General features: G+C 36.5%; 1 protein-coding gene across 4 annotated transcripts in view; it reads right to left on the bottom strand.

Moving 5' to 3' along the window:
* Window positions 1-7,485, bottom strand: part of dlgap4b (discs, large homolog-associated protein 4b) — a 134,032-nt gene extending 126,547 nt beyond the window's left edge. For 2 of the 4 annotated variants that reach the window (XR_014197128.1, XM_082136118.1), the window contains exon 1: window positions 7,281-7,481. The gene's annotated coding sequence lies outside the window, so the exon portion shown is untranslated. Of the gene's footprint in view, window positions 1-7,280 lie in introns of all 4 variants that reach the window. The other 2 variants (XM_082136120.1, XM_082136119.1) reach the window with 2 other exon arrangements.
* Between the last annotated feature and the right edge of the window lie 7,555 nt (window positions 7,486-15,040).

The following is a 15,040-nucleotide window of genomic DNA, read 5'->3' as shown; positions in this document are numbered from 1 at the left end:
TAGTTGATTTCTTCAACGATGCATCGTAATATGGCAGTGAAGCAGCGAGTTACGGCGTTGTTCGGGAAATGCACCCCAGGTCACACTAAATGTGTCTCTATAGCACGCATTGTGTTTATCGTGCAATTTATACGCAAAAATTTGGGTTTTTACGTGCATATGATACACATGGGTAGGTTTAGTAGTGGTGTGGAGTGCGTGTGTATTACACGCAATAAAGTCCGTATCACATGCACTCGAAAACTGCGTATCATATGCGCGTAAAAACTCATATGCGCGTGTAAATTGCACGATAAACACAGTGCGTGCTATAGAGACGCATTAACAGGACATGCGCTGTGTTTTTATAATCTTTAAAAACGACATGAAATGAAAAACATGAAAGCCCATAACTTCCATAATCAATTTCTGAGCGATGAATGATACAATAGTAGCCTACAACAATGAGGAAATAGTCATTAATATTACATATTTCTGGCCTAAATGAAGTTGATTGAAGCTGAAAATGAAAGTAATTTCAGGACTTGCACAATTTTATTGTGACAAAAGATTATGAAGACAAACATCTTTGGAATAACGTACAATTGACCATAAATGTCTATCAAGAATATAAACTGGTTCACTTTAGATTTCATGTTGCCTTTAAGCAAGTTTCACCGTGGCAAAGTATCTTTGTGTTCTTCTATCCATAGTTTTCCCATCTACAATCCCTCTCACGCAGCACAGCAGGGGATTGTAAGGAAAATTGTGTCATAAAGAAAACAGAACAGAGTGTTTCGACTCTTATTTTGCATCTCTCTCTCGTCCCAATTGATGCAACACTGGGAAATCTGGCAGTCGATCTACAGAACAGCTCGTCTTCATTTCTGTAGATATTCAATACGAGGAAGAGCATGAATAATGTAGACGCTCTGCTTTATCAGCGGGCCGCTTCGGTCCAGATAGTGTTATAGTCACAATGACACGTCCTTCACTTTTACACACAGCAGTCTTTCATGGGCAATTAGGCCTATTTGTCCTCCCGGATGTAGGTTAGAACCATCAGAGCTGTGATTTGTTTTATATAAAAATCACTGCTGGGATTTAGAAGGTCATTTGAAATCTAAAATAGCTCGAGGAGAGCGTTTCTCCGGGGTCTGAGTGACACACCAGAGAGAACAGTGACATTTCAGAATTAACATCTTTTCTGCTGATGGATTTAACGACAGGACGCTTAAAAACAAAAACACGAATCTGATTTACTGACGTCACCGCGGCTCTGCTGCAAAACCTACTGACTCCCTCGCTGACTTCATCATCTCACTACTTTCACAATTCATGGAAAGTAGTGGGTAAAATAGGCCATTTTTATCAGTTTAAAATATTATAGCTAATTCAAATTTTTTTTATTTTTTTTTTTGAAATTACAATTTTTATTCTGCAAGGATGCATTAAATTGACCAGAACTGACTGTAACATTCATAAAAAGATTTGAAAACTTTTGAATTTTTAAGAAATGCTGTTCTTTTGAACTTTCTATTCATCAAAGAATCTCGAAAAAAAAAAAAAAAAAATGTATCAAGGTTGGTTTCCACATAAATTTGAAGCAGCACAACTGTTCTCAATATTGATAATAATAAATGTTTCTTGATCATCAAATCCTCATATCAGAATGATTTCTGAAGCATCATGTGACACTGAAGACTGGAGTAATGATGCTGAAAATTCAGCTTTGATCACAGGAATAAATTACATTTTAACATATATTCATATAGAAACCAGTTCTTCTAAATTGCAATAATATTTCACAATATTACTGTTTTATTGTATTTTTTAAACAAATAAAGGCAGTCTTTTTGAGAATAAGAGACTTTTCAAAAAAATTTTGAATTTATACTGACCCCAAACTTTTGAATGGTATCGTGTATAAATAATTATAATTATATATATATATAATACCTAATATTTAACATTGTATATATTAATAATGTATGTATATTTAAAAATAATGATATTTATTTACAATAACCTTGAATTAAGCTTTTCCACCGAATGCATTGCCTTTTCTGCGTGCAATGATAACTTAAAATATAACAAACTGAAGTATATTTGGGGGACAGCCTTATACGAGCGCGACTGTGTCTGTGACGGAGCTGGTGTTCAAATCGAATGTGTAACATCACAACAAAACCAGATCAATACTCTCATAAACACTGGAAGAAAGCCATTGCATCGTGGCGCACATTCATTTGACTGATACCACATTTCTATGACCTCCACTTTATCATCGCCATGCTGCAATACCATTATTTGATTTAGAGATTTAATGTACGTGACTTTTTAACTTGTGAATTTATTTGGTCTCTACTCCAAGAATGTACATGTACAGACATCAGTTGTTCCTAATCATAAACAACATTGTAGCAATGCATTAGTATAAACTTATTTTGCTAAACTGAGCAATGCAAGAAGTAATTGTGCATGTGTAGTGAGCCTCGTCCACGGTCTCGAGACATCAGTCGCTTCCAGTTCGGCTTCTTATTTTTCTTTAAGCACAAGCGCATATTGAGGCCGCTAAAGCAGTGAGGTGGGGCTTATTCAGGCCAGGGGAAAAACACCACACACACACACACACACACACACACACACACACACACACACACACACACACACACACACAGTTACTGAAATAGTGCTGCTAAAGTGAATGTTAATTTGGTGGCATAAAGACACAGCTGGTACTGCGAGACGCGAACATTGTGTCACATTTCAGCTCACAGAAAGAGCTCTCAGCCGGAGCCCTGTTTAAATATGAGTAAGCGCTATTGAAAAGGCTATTGATCTGGCTATGATTAGCAGTCCATTCATGGCCTTTGCTGAGACTGTTGGCCCTCGCTCTCTTATTGACTCGCTGTGATGCACTGACTTCCGCCCATTCAAGAGAAGCCTGTGTGTGCGTTCACAATGGCAGACTGAGATAAGATAGAGACTTCACTGCTGTTTGAGGGCTTTCCTTTGATAAGATTGTTTGGAGGTTTCTAATGAAAGCCAGAGTCAATGTTTGTGCGGGCCATCAACAATATAAAGCAAAACTTGGAGTTAATAAGTCCATAGTTGTAAGACAAAATACTACAAATCTGTGCATTTAGTGTCGAGTTTAGAGCATGCAACAGATCTCCAGCAATACACTGCATGCACAAATTAATTTAATCTCAAACTTTAAAGTCGCTTTAACATGCGCTGACACCTCGGCTCTGTTCCAAGACACCTACATAATTATTCAAATAATGTGAAATAAAGTGAAATAAAATTTCAATGTAGTTAATGCAGTAGGCATCATGAACGTAAAATGAACAACACTGGTAACACTTTATTTGAAGGTAATGCTTACTACATGTACTTACTATAGTAATAACAGTAAATTATGCATAATTACAAGTAACTAACCCTAAACCAAATCCTAATCGTAACTCTATAAGTACAGTACATGTAGTTAATTAATATTACTCAGTACTTATTTGAGTAAGTATACAATGTAACTACGTCACCTTAAAATAAATTGGGTAACACTTTATTTGTGTCCTTGTTACATGTTACATGTACTTACTATAGTAATAACAATAAATTATGCATAATTACATACAATTAACCCTCAATCAAATCCTAATCCTAACCCTATAGTACATGTACTTGCTTAATATTACTCAGTACTTACAATGACACCTTAAAATAAAGTGTAACCATAAATTGTAACCAACATTTGTTACAGCATTTATTAAACTAGGCTAATGTTAATTTATAAATACACTATTATTCATTGTTAATACATATTTGTTCATAATACAACTTAAAATTGTATAAGTATGTAGAAACTAACCGTAATCAAGATTACTAATAAAGTATTGTTCATTGTTATTTCATTTTAACCATTGAATTAATTAACACTAAGCAACAGAAACTTATTGTAAAATATGACCATAATAATTGTGTACCTTTGAGCAAAATCTATAGCAGCCTTGCATGTATTATTGAATAATTCAAATTAAAAATGGATACCCAGTATTTGCGAAGAATGTTGCATCATCTTCATAACTTCATATAATATCTTCGTATCATCACACCTCTTTCCCCTGGACTTCACGCGAGATGTTATTTGTATGACACACATTTGCTGCCTAAGTAGAGCGCTCCAAATCTGTCACTTATGAGGCTCTGCATCAGTTCAGATGCCGTGTAGATGTAGACAGCAATGCAGTCTTAGCACTACTTTTCACTTTCATTGATCGCATCAGGACACTCAGCTACGCTCAGTCAAGTTGCAAAAAAAAAAAAAAAAGAGAAAAGAATAAGAAACATGGATAAGACAATCTTAAGTTTGTAGACTAAGTGCCGGTTCATACAGTAAAAACACGAGATGCATGTTAAATCTGCGACAGCTGAGTGCATGAAATCACCCCGATTCCAGACATTATTCATTTACTTAAAACTTAGCAAACTGGCATCTCCGGTACTAATGAAAAGATTTATCTTGAACTCTGTCATGGAAACTAGCATGTAAAAACCTTAATTAAACAATAATAATCAATTAAAAATTAGTTTATGACTGTATGATATTACACTGTTCCCACATTGGACCCGCGGTTTGGATAACGGATGGATGGATGATTCAGTTACAGACGCCACCTTCTGGTCAGACACGGGAATTCATTCAACATGCGACTGTCACAGTGCATTATGGGTATTCTATTTTGCATTTGCCTGAAGAAGACCCAGCAGTGTCGAAACGTTGCCTTTATATTAAATATGGGAGTTTAAAGCAGTGTTGCGGACATTACATTTTTTCACTTATTCTATTTTCTAGCCATTGAGTGTACATCGCTTATACACTAGTTATTGTGGGATTGAATGAGTTCACTTGATGACTGTCCCGTCAAATAGCGTCCTATTCAAGGGTATAGGGGGCGAATTCGGACACATTCCAGTGAAGCATCCAACACTCCACACTTCATTCTTTCGGTTAATAAGTGCATCATTGGGGAATTTTCAGTGTGAACATGCACTACTCACTCCATTTATACTACAAAACAGCACAGAATAGTGCATTCGTACGCAAATCTGGACGCAGCTGCTGCAAAAGACAGTTAAAGGCATCCGTCTATCCCGTGTTTACACTGAAAAACAATGGAAAAGCACATTTGAACATGCACTTCTAATGTCCCCTACAGCATGTGTTGTATACTGTGCATTTTGTGTATTCTGTTGGATTATTGTCTTTGTACTACATATACTGCTGATATGTGGTATGCAAAATTACCTTACAAGAAATGTAATTTCATTCTCCCATGTCTGGGCTGAGTGACAGTGAAGTGAACATGAAGGTGAATGTGTATTTGCAAGTGTTTGTGAAGAAACGAACAAACTAGCTAATAATATAATGGGAACACTTTACAATAAGGACTCATTTGTTAACACTAGTTTAAGCATTCACTAACAGAGCATTTATTAACATTTGTTAATGTTAGTTCATGTTAGTTCACAGTGCATTAACTGATGTTAACTTTAGTATGTTGAGATTAACATCAAGAATGATAAATAAGCGCAGTTCATTGTTAGTTCACATTAACTAATGCAGTAATGCAACCTTACTGTAAAGTGTTACCAATGCAATATTATGCCATCATAAATTAACCTGAAACACCATAACGTTGCTATAATACAGCACAAGCTGAAGAATTATGCATTGCAGTATCAAATGCAGCAAAGGCCAGGATATCTCGGTCTTCTGCGAGTTTCTAAAACAGTGCATGCAAATGTTCCCAGAGAAGAGTCAAGCATGTGCCAAGCCATCAGCCTGTTATAGAGCAGCGTCACAGACGACAGATGAAACTCAGAACAAACGAGAGCGAACACAACTATCTGAGCATCTGAAAGCATAGACATTCGTTATGCAACACAGTGATCAGTATAGAGTTATAAAAGTTGTGGACAAACTTTCTGATGTGAACGTCATGCAATCACAAAAAGGGGCATTTTGCAAAAAGAACAAGAACAAGAATGATGGAGCTGGAAGCACAAACACAACGAGTGGAGCCGTAGCTTCAAATCTGCTCTGTTTATCCATTATCTTAAAGATGTCTGTATGACCAGACTAAACCAACTGAATGAAACCATCACTGGCTTAAACAGCTTCAGTCACGTCTGATGATACAGTAATGTCACAGAACAGCTTCTGGTGGAGAGTTCAGTTTGAACAAAAAAGCATTTGCAAGGGCTTATTTTAAAAGAAATGACAAATACAGCACAAATAATACTTATATTGACCTTGTGAGATAATCAAACTGCTTTTCTGACAGAATCAAGCCCTATTTTTGCATTTTGATCGTGAAAAGGACATGTCAATGTGTAAAACTGCACATATTTCAATTCATACAGCGCTTTTTAAATTCATACAGCAACACAAACATTTTACTTTGGACTTTACTGAAACTATTCTCGACCTCCTTGGAGAAAAGCCTCGATCTATCCATCTGAACCTAAACTTCAGCTTCAAACCACACTCAGTCTCTGTGAATCGCCATCATTGACCCCTGGAGCCGTGCGGATCACTGTCATGATGGATGGATGCGCTTTTTTGGGCTTCAAAATCTCAAGTACCATTCACTCCCATTATAAAGCCTGGAAGAGCCAGGGTATTTTTTTATATAACTCTGTTTGTGTTTGGCTGAAAGAAGAAAGTCATACACACCAAGGATGGCATGACGTTTATGAGTAAATTATGGGATAATTAACATTTTTGGGTGAACTTAACCCAAGCTTTCTTAATCAGCTCTTGTCATCATTTAATAAGTCCAAGTCGACTGAACACTAAAGTCATTCAAAACTAGAGCAAAACCAACAATCTTCATAATGCTGTTATGACCACCGGCCAGTGAGATTAGACTACAGTGGTCATTTTCCCTTCATTCAGCGATTATTAACTCAAATGCATCAACTAATATCCTCGTGTCTGTGTCTCAAAACATTATTAACGCACTACATACTATTTGCGTTCCGTGCAGCAGCATTTTTGATCATCGTAGGAGCGTTTCGACTCAAAACGGACCAGGTAGTCAGCTGACTAGGTTTTGAGACACAGCCCAAGCCCCTCATCAGACAGAAACACACACGGGTTCACTTGGCAAAACAACCGCAGAACACACACACCGGCACACACACAGCTCAACTCAAACCGCACAGAGTAAATGCCGCGACAGCTTCTGGTGTTCTGATATCTGGAGGTCCAGGAGATCGAGGGGTTTTACCTGTGATGTTCGGCTGACTGTCTTCCGTGGCTCCTGAGAAACATTAAACTTCCCAGCGATGCTCTTCGTCTCAATGTGAGCTCAGCTCGGGCTATCAGAGGAAACACGCCGCATTTCTCCGTAAAATCACTTTATCTCCGGCGCACGCGAAAACGAGCCACTCTGATCTCCATCACTGCGAGATTCATCCGCGAGGGGAGCAGCACCAACACTGAGAGGAGAGAGAGAGAGAGAGAGAGAGAGAGAGAGAGAGAGAGAGAGAGAGAGAGAGAGAGAGAGAGAGAGAGAGAGAGAGAGAGAGAGAGAGAGAGATCTGTCTGTGTGTGTGTGTATGTGTGAGTGAGAGAGAGAGAGAGAGAGAGAGAGAGAGAGAGAGAGAGAGAGAGAGAGAGAGAGAGAGAGAGAGATCAGCACCACGGACAGCGACACCAATCTTTCAGTTTAGAGACATTTAGCAAGTAAATAAAACATGTTAGACGCGTTACATGTGTGTTAAATCAACCTGTCCCTTTCCTGTAATTACTAATATTTTGCCAATAATATAATTTTAAAGGAATAGTTCACTCAAAAATTTAAAGTGACATCCATGTTGTTTTTAAACCCGTATGACTTTCGTTCTTCAGTGAAATGCAAAAGATGTTTTGAAAAATGTTCACACTGCTCTTATTTATACATCCAATAAAAGGAAAAAAAAAAACTATAAAAATATAATAGAAGTGGATTATACAACTCTAAAGGCTTCAGAAGTCATAGTTTTGTGTGAAAATGTTTTACTTTTTTTTTTGCTAACTAATTAAAAAAAAAAAAAAAAAAAAAGTATTATTTACATTATTATTAGGGTAACACTTTATTTTAAGTGTAACGTAGTTACACCATACTATTTGCCCTTATTATAGTAATAACAGTAAATTATGCATAATTACAAGTAACTAACCCTAAACCAAACCCTAACCGTAACTCTATAGTAAGTACATGTAGTTCATTAATATTAGTACTTATTGGAGTAAATACAATGCAACTATGTCATCTTAAAATAAATGGTTACACTTTATTTTAAGGTGTCCGTGTTACACAGTAAGTATACATTTAAGTACTGAGTAATATTAATTAACTACATGTATTTACTATAGAGTTACGGTTAGTGTTAGGGTTAGTTACTTGCAATTTTGTGTAATTCATAGTTATTACTATAGTAACTACATGTAACATATATAACAATGACAGTGTAAAATAAAGTGTTACTTAAAGTGTCACCTAATTTTGATATCCATCTTTTATGGGCTATTCACTATTTTATCGTATTATAAAGTGGGTTTGCTTTTCAATCTTATTTTATTTGTTCCCATGTGAAGTTCTTGGTGCTTATTGCAATACTTTTTCATTGTAAAGCACTTTGAGCTGCATATTATTGTGGTAAAATCTATTTTCCATAAACATCTCCTCCCTAAATGACAAGTAAACACAAAATGAACTACAGTAGAGTTGAAGTTAGAAAGTGAGGTTTTAGCTTTCCTTAATGTGAAAGAAAGAACGAACTCTTAATTTTGCTAAACTTATGAACCCGCCTCTAAAACGACACATAAACACATGTTGAAGTGGGTCGTTCTGGAACAGAATAATCTGCAATGTTTATGCTAATATTCCCAATTCAGACTACATGAGACTACCAGACCAACGACTGGAGGAACAGGACAGAAGCGTTTTAATGTTTGTACATGTCTAGCCTGAGTTAAACTGAACACTCTTGTCCTGACAGACTAATGCTGGATATTTTCCAGTCTCTTGTTCAGAGTATAGCGTGGAATCAGAAACACTCGGTCTCATCTTCATTTGCCCGTGTAGAAGCGCGCAGGTCGTGACACACACACTGATGTCTTCTGGGAGGAGATGTTGGGAATGATGTCAGCCGTGATCTGAGGAGCTGAGGGAAGTGTTTGACTCATTTGAAGTGATTCGATGTATTTGGATGCAGAGTGAATTGAGTTAAAGCAGGCATCTAAACAAATGCACAAACATGTAGGCTACCACTTGCATGATACTTGGAAATCTTTCTAGGTTTCTTCAAGCATCTCGGAGACGCTCCCGCAGTTCTTCTGGATTTAGTCTGTCTCAGTTTCTTCTGTTTCTTCATGTAATCACAGACGGACTCGATGATGGTGAGATCAGATCATACCGGCTGGTGTCAGACTCCTTGTGCATACACAAATCTCACTGGATTATTACAATTAATGGCAAAAAGAATGTTTGGAAATGTAAACTGATATTTCCTACTGACACACTACAGAAAAAGATATAAATAACTGACTTAAAACCATTTTTTTTAGGGAAGGGGGGGGGGGGGGGGGGGTATTAACATGCCTAAGACTTTTGCACAGTACTGTATTTTTATATAGCATGTTAAAATTGTCACTTTTTGAGGATGAGCAAAAACACACCGTTTTTGTGTCAGTCCCTTTAAATGCAAATGAGCTGCTGCTCCCGGCACAGGGGGCGGAGCTTCAAGAGCTCTTGTCCTTTTACCTCACGACGACATGCACTGAAAATTTCAAAAACTTTTAGCCTTTTATGTTCAAACCGGAGTCAGACAATGATGGAGAGACTCAACAACATTTCCGAATGGTTAGTTGATGAATTTATGTAGCTTATGTGTAGTTATCTTCTAGTCATTGATTAGCAGATTCTGTCTAGATAATCTATAAATCGTGTTCCGGGGGCGGGGTTTATGTAAATTTTAGGGTTAGTGATGTCACTAACCCGGGAGGAATGTGGTGTAGTTCCTATCAGCCGTTTGTTGTAGTCCTTAAAAAGCTATTTCTTTAAAAGAAAATATCTCCCTTTGCTTTGAACTTTGAGCGTTGTAACTTTGCAGATGTTGTTTATGCTCAAACAGCAACATTACACACTAACTAAAGTTAGAAAAGTCAAATCATATTCAACCACCCCTTTAACAACTACCGTACTAACTATTAATAAGCAGTAATTAGGAGTTTATTGAGGCAAAAATCATAGTTAATAGTTAGCTAATAGTAAGAATTGGACCCTGATCTAAAGTGTCACCAAATAAGTATAGTTTTCACTTTTTTAATTACACAATGACAAGAAAATTAAGATATTCCTAAAGTGCTTAAGTTAGTCATTGCGCAGTAACATATTTTAAGCATCTTTTGAAATGCAAAAATTACCATCAAACTGATTTGAAACTTTTGTGTCTGTAATATGCGTGTGTGTGTGTGTGTGTGTGTGTGTGTGCATCTTTTGAAATGCAAAAATTACCATCAAACTGATTTGTGTCATTTGATCAAACAAGATGAATATTCGAGAGAAATACAAACCATCTAATGCTGAAAAAAAAAAAATCACAGAATCCGTCAAATCCACTTCCTGATGTTTGTGCCCTAAACTGATGTCACTTCCTGCAGGATGATGTCATAAAAGAACTGGCTGTTAGTTAAAGGGATTTTACAAAAAGAAGGATTGAAAGTGATATCAAGGACACGCATGTAGAGGTAAAAAAAATGAATCAATTGAAAATTAAAACAATATTAGCAAACAAGTTGTTTAAAACCTTTCAATTAGAGAAAGAAAATAAAAGTGAATGTTCACTGTTCACTTAACTGTCATATTATGTTATAGAGAAGTAACTAATATGATTTCCATCATCAAAAATGTTGCGAATGAAATACTTTAAAAAAAAATGTATCGCACACCATCGATCCAATTCTGGAGGTTTTCTGTTTACCGAGAGGTTTGTGAGTCTGAACACACACGTGTTCCTGCTCCTCTTTCATCTGTGAAGAAGCTTTTCGCCTCCAGCTGCCAATAGGAATCAGTCTCTACAGTCTACGGGTGCTTGCTTTGGATTAAATGCCTGACAAACGGAACATTTTTGCATACTTATCCTTTTGACTCCCTTCTCTCTGCAGAAGCTGATGGGATGAAGTGAGATTCAATCCCAAACCTTTCCGTTTGATCCTACCTCAAACATATTTAAGCTCTGTCCTGAACCAAACTCTAACCCTCAAACTTCTACTCCAGTCTGGATTATCCTGAAGTGACCCGACACAGAGTTTACTTCTCGAATATTAATGAATTTACATAACCGCAATAAACTATTCATCTCTTCTTTGGTGATTGATGATGGAGATTATTAGAGAGATGGATATGTTCAGATTATATACACTACTGTTCAAAAGTCTGGGGTCGGGAAGATATTATATAGTGAGAACTTAATACTTTGATTCAGCAAGGACTCATAAGATTTATAATAGTATTATAAATGTAATTTCTGTTTCAAATAAATGCTATTCTTTTTTGAACAAAGGATACTGAATTTTTATTAAATCACGGTTTCCACAAAAATATGAAGCAACTGTTTTCAACATTGATAATAATCAGAAATGTTTCAAATCCTCATATTAGAATGATTTCTGAAGGATCATGTGACACTGAAGACTGGAGTAATGATGCTGAAAATTCAGCTTTGATCACAGGAATAAATTACACTTTACTATATATTCACATAGAAAACAGCTATTTTGAATTGTAAAAATATCAAAAAATATTACATATTTTACTGTATTTTTTTGTGTATTCTTTTCTTTCAAAAACATTAAATAAAACATACTGATCCCAAACTTTTGAACACCAGTAAAATGCATGTGTGTGTGTGTGTGTGTGTGTGTGTGTGTGTGTTTGTGTGTGTTCAAAAATGAACATTCTGTCATCATTTACTTAAATATACATATTGTAAATATAAATATCCATCCATTTTGCGTGGAAAAGAGCACTTTCACAGAAGAAGAAAAATAAGAACATTTCGAACGACATGAAAGTGAGAAAACGGATTTAAACTGAGTGAACTATTCCTTTAAAGTTCATTGTCAATATCTTTTGTTCCGTGTCCAATAATCTCTCTTTTGCACACACACACACACACACACACACACACACACACACACACACACACACACACACACACACACACACACACACACACACACACTGAATGAATTCAATATTGAGTGTTTTCCTGGTCAATCACTCAGTCATCAGTGTAAACAGTGCCACAGGCAGAGAATTTAGCTGCATCTCACACCAGCTCTCTCTCTCTCTCTCTCTCTCTCTCTCTCTCTCTGTGTGAGGAAAAGAGTAAGTCAGTAATCAACAGAAACGCTACCATGCCAATCAATGCATTCAATGAAAACAAATAAACAAAAACATATCATTCAGTCTGATTCACTACCTCTGAAACAAAAACAGGACAATCAAACCACATTTTACTTTGGATAAAAGCATCTGCTAAATGAATGAATACAAATGTAAATGTTACTTATTAAAGGGAAAGTTCACCCAAAAGTCACCCTAGTCTTCTCTTCCCTTTTGTGACGTATATCCGGGTGAAACGCTTCTGGAACAAGAACAAATGTGGGCGGGGCTTGATTTTGTCTGTGGGGAATTGATTGGATGGTTGTGGTTTGCTATTGGCTGATCTCATGTGAGTGACAGGTTGCCCCGTCCTCGTCATCAGAGAAGAGAAGAGATGCTGCTGGAGGAACTTATTCTGATTCAAGATTACAAGGAAAATGAATTTAAAACAATAATGATGTGCAGCGATAAATACTGCAATATTCCATAAAAAAAATAAGAATCGTCAATTTTGATTTCATGGTAACTGTGGTAAAATCCCTCTAATGCACGGCCTCTTGTGGCTCATAGCTTAAAACACAGCTACAGAAATATGATAAAAGACACCAATGTTAAGTAAAAAAATACATTAAATTAATAATAAACAAACAACTTCGAGACTTGAATGTGTTGTGCATTTATTCCCCATTATCGACAGTTCTAAGCACAGCTCATCTAATAGAGAATTACTCAGAACTATAGATGTTTACTCTCAAAAACCCTGGAGTTTTAGAGAATTGTTTTATGTTTTATATCATATATGCCATTTATTTTATTGTGTTGCAACTTACTTTAGTCAGCTTTCCTGCTTTATAAAACATGTTACTTATATTTACTATTCACAATCTGATGTGTTTTGTGGAGATATAACCATCAAGTACTTCATATCCAATAAACTGCTCCGCGACTCACAAAACAACAGTGATTCTGTCTTTGTTTACTCTTTGAGATGTATTTTTAGCACATCAAACAGAGAGAGAGATGAACGGAGATGTCAAAACCACATGAAGAGCTTATGTGACGTGGCAGATGGTTGTGAGACACACGAGAACATCCGTGTTCCGGCGGGAACAGCTGTCCTCCACCAAATTCAGCCCAAATCCGTTTAGTGACAACAGCTAAAAATGAGCTCCAACAAACTATACTTTTAGGTTAATGTTTTTAGGATAAAAGATAGGCATAAACCCATAAAGATTACACTGAGATTGCTTAGACAGGACAGAGACGGTGCAGCACAGCTCTAGTGTTTTAAATGCTGTATTAAAACAATATTTTTGGAGCTTCCCTTCAATAATGCAACCATATTGCATCCACGGGATTATAAACACAAAATATGACTGAATAAAACAACTTGAGTGGAACATTACTGCAATATTCTAGACACTTTTGGGAAGAAAAGAAGAAGAAAAAAAACATTATGCACAATATTTCATTTATCCTGTCAGATTGAAGGAAAATGTTAAAGGATTAGTTCACTTTCAAATGTTCCTGATAATTTTCTCACCCCGATGTCATCCAAGATATCCATGTCTTTCTTTCTTCATTCGAAAAGAAATGAAGGTTTTTGAGGAAAACATTCCAGGATTTTTCTACACAGAATGGACTTCAATGGCAACCAACTATACCAATGTTCAAAGAAGGTTCAAATGTCCGTCTCAATGCAGCTTCAAAGTCTCGACACGATCCCAGTCGAGAAATAAGGGTCTTATCTAGTGAAATGGAAATAAATAGATAAATATATATACTTTTTAACCACAAATGCCTGTCTTGTACCATATCTGAGATGCGCCACGTATTACGTCATCACGTTGGAAAGGTCATAAAAAAAAAAATAATGTCGGACGATTTTGAAGTTGGAGGAGAAAATGAGATGAAATTTTTCGCCCTTCCCTTTCTTTCTGAACCGGAGTACACAGACAAATAACTTAGATAGATGACGTGACGCGTGACCTTTCCAACGTGATGATGCAATACGTGGTGCATCTCAGAGATGATACATGATGAGCATTTGTGGTTAAAAAGTTCATATATATATTTTTTTTTTTGAAAATTACAGATCGTTTCGCGAGATAAGACCCTTATTTCTCGACTGGGATCGTGTCGAGACGTTGAAGCTGCATTGAAACGAACATTTGAACCTTCTTTGAACATTGGTATAGTTGGTTGCCATTGAAGTCCATTCTGTGTAGAAAAATCCTGGAATGTTTTCCTCAAAAACCTTCATTTCTTTTTGACTGAAGAGAGAAAGACATGGATATCTTGGATGACATCAGAGTGAGTAAATTATCCTTTAAAAGTGATTCTGCAACAACTCTGCTCACTTTTCTTGGATACAGGACTTGTTTTATCCTCCTCTCTAACTGTATGTATCTCAGATATCAAATCCAGTGTAAACCAGAAGAGCAGCGTAACAAAAGGCAAACGGTGTTATTTCTGTCTCTCTCTGAATGTGTTGTTTCTCCATGGGCCGCAGATGTCAGATCACTCAAGGTAAGCCAGCCTGGCTTTAAGCATTCTTTAATATTTCACACTTTCAGTAAAAAAACAACAATAAAAAACCTTGACTGATGCAGGCT

This window comes from Leuciscus leuciscus (genome assembly GCF_965113295.1).
Source record: "Leuciscus leuciscus genome assembly, chromosome: 14".
Taxonomy (NCBI): Eukaryota; Metazoa; Chordata; class Actinopteri; order Cypriniformes; family Leuciscidae; genus Leuciscus; species Leuciscus leuciscus.
This window is presented reverse-complemented; position numbering and strand designations above follow the sequence as displayed.